The sequence below is a fragment of the Ascidiella aspersa genome, chromosome 5, assembly GCF_963924565.1.
Source record: "Ascidiella aspersa chromosome 5, kaAscAspe10.2, whole genome shotgun sequence".
NCBI lineage: Eukaryota > Metazoa > Chordata > Ascidiacea > Phlebobranchia > Ascidiidae > Ascidiella > Ascidiella aspersa.
The window spans coordinates 10,764,877-10,767,376 of NC_139451.1; the positions used below are offsets into that span (position 1 = coordinate 10,764,877).

At 60.2% G+C, this 2,500-nt stretch overlaps 2 non-coding genes and 1 pseudogene across 2 annotated transcripts in view; all 3 read left to right on the plus strand.

The window, feature by feature from the left end:
* Nucleotides 1-967, plus strand: part of LOC146143328 (small subunit ribosomal RNA) — a 1,811-nt gene extending 844 nt beyond the window's left edge. The window contains exon 1 of the ribosomal RNA XR_014500318.1: nt 1-967. This exon is cut by the window's left edge and continues 844 nt beyond it. This is a non-coding gene — a ribosomal RNA (small subunit ribosomal RNA).
* A 247-nt stretch (nt 968-1,214) lies between these two features.
* On the plus strand, nt 1,215-1,368 carry LOC146143329 (5.8S ribosomal RNA). The gene has a single exon (XR_014501066.1). It is a non-coding gene; the product is annotated as a 5.8S ribosomal RNA (ribosomal RNA).
* A 248-nt stretch (nt 1,369-1,616) lies between these two features.
* LOC146143330 (large subunit ribosomal RNA) overlaps nt 1,617-2,500 on the plus strand; it is a 3,679-nt pseudogene continuing 2,795 nt past the window's right edge.

A 2,500-nucleotide genomic window follows, 5' to 3' on the forward strand; every position in this document is an offset into this window, starting at 1 on the left:
TTTTCGGAGCGCGAGGTAATGATTAAGAGGGACAGACGGGGGCATTCGTACTGTGCCGTTAGAGGTGAAATTCTTGGATCGGCGCAAGACGAACGACTGCGAAAGCATTTGCCAAGAATGTTTTCTTTAATCAAGAGCGAAAGTCAGAGGTTCGAAGACGATCAGATACCGTCCTAGTTCTGACTATAAACGATGCCAACTAGCGATCGGGGGGCGTTAGTTTTACGACCTCTCCGGCAGCTTGCGGGAAACCAAAGTCTTTGGGTTCCGGGGGAAGTATGGTTGCAAAGCTGAAACTTAAAGGAATTGACGGAAGGGCACCACCAGGAGTGGAGCCTGCGGCTTAATTTGACTCAACACGGGAAATCTCACCCGGCCCGGACACAGTGAGGATTGACAGATTGAGAGCTCTTTCTTGATTCTGTGGGTGGTGGTGCATGGCCGTTCTTAGTTGGTGGAGCGATTTGTCTGGTTAATTCCGATAACGAACGAGACTCTGGCTTGCTAACTAGTTACGCGACCCAATCGGTCGGCGTCTAACTTCTTAGAGGGACTAGTGGCGTTTAGCCACACGAGATTGAGCAATAACAGGTCTGTGATGCCCTTAGATGTTCGGGGCCGCACGCGCGCTACACTGACCGGATCAGCATGTGCTCGCCTTGGCCGACAGGTCTGGGTAACCCGCTGAACCCCGGTCGTGCTAGGGATAGGGAATTGCAATTATTTCCCTTGAACGAGGAATTCCCAGTAAGCGCGAGTCATTAGCTCGCGTTGATTACGTCCCTGCCCTTTGTACACACCGCCCGTCGCTACTACCGATTGAATGGTTTAGTGAGGTCCTCCGATTGGACCTGGCGCGGCCGGCAACGGTCGAGCCGGCGTCCGAGAAGACGATCTAACTTGATCATTTAGAGGAAGTAAAAGTCGTAACAAGGTTTCCGTAGGTGAACCTGCGGAAGGATCATTAACGGTCTCGCAAACGCTTCGGCGAACGCGAAACTCGGACAAGCGAGAGAAAAAGTTTTTGCTACCCGGCGCCCGACCCGCGAGGAGCGGCGCGCCGGCTGGCGATTCGGTCACCCGGTAATGTTTGCGCGTCGAGTGCCGCGGTGCCGCGCGCTCCGGCTTCAAGCGTCGGCCTGGCCGACCGCTCGGCGCGGTATATTTTGTCACCCTTTAGTGCGAGGCACTGTGCGAGCGAAACAATCGTGGATGGCTCTTGGCGGTGGATCACTCGGCTCGTGAGTCGATGAAGGACGCAGCTAGCTGCGTGAATTAGTGTGAATTGCAGGACACATTGAGCATCGACGTTCTGAACGCAAATTGCGGCCTCGGGTCAATCCCGGGGCCGCGCCCGCCTCAGGGTCGCGTTGCAAACGTTCCGCGCGGGGATTTCTCCGCGCGGCTGCTGCGGCGTCGGACGCGCGAGCGCCCGTCCCGCTCAAGACAGCACGGCACGATGTGCGACGATCGCGACCAGAATCCCGCGCGGCGGCGGCGAGTCGACCTCGAAGAGGCCAACGGCTGGCGGCTCAAGGGCGGGAATCGAGGTGCGCGGCGGCGCGCGGCGCCGACGGCGAGCGCGGAACGGGAAGAATAGTCCCGGTCCTTACTTTCGGCCTGAGGTCGGACGAGGCTACCCGCTGAATTTAAGCATATTACTAAGCGGAGGAAAAGAAACTAACGAGGATTCCCTCAGTAACGGCGAGTGAAGCGGGATGTGCCCATCGCCGAATCCGCGCGCTTTTGGAGTGCGCGGAATTGTGGCGTACGGAATTCGTCACGGCGCGCTTCGCCGGTCGCCCGCGTCCTTCTGATCGAGGCCTTTTCCCAGAGCGGGTGTCAGGCCCATGGCGGCGACAGGCGGGCGCGCTACGGCGTCTTCCCAGAGTCGGGTTGTTTGGGAATGCAGCCCAAAGCGGGTGGTAAACTCCATCTAAGGCTAAATACGGTCACGAGACCGATAGCGAACAAGTACCGTGAGGGAAAGTTGAAAAGCACTTTGAAGAGAGAGTTAAAGAGTACGTGAAACCGTCGAGAGGCAAACGGGAGGGCCTGTCGGGTCGCCCGGTCGCTTTCAGCCGGCCCCCTGTCGGCGACGTTGTCGTGCGGACCCTCACGGGCCGCCGGCGGCGCCGCCCGATCGGGGACCAGCGCACTAGCGCCGGGCGAAGGCCGCGACCGTCTGGACGGCGGCGAGAAGGCCGCGCGCAAGGTAACCCGGCCTCGGTCGGGTACTATAGGCGCGCGTGTCCGTCGGCCCGCCGTTCGGGCGAGGAGAGATCGCCGCGTCTGCCCTTCGGGGCCGAGCGCCCGGTGCCGGCTGGGGCGTCGTGGGTCGGGGACTGTTCTCAGTGCCCAGCCTCTTCGTCTCGGTCGCGCTTCCGGTGTCGTTTCGCGAGGCGCACGGGGTCCGCGGCTGAAGTCAGCCACCTTCCCGACCCGTCTTGAAACACGGACCAAGGAGTCTAACGTGAGCGCGAGCCACGGGGCAGTACGA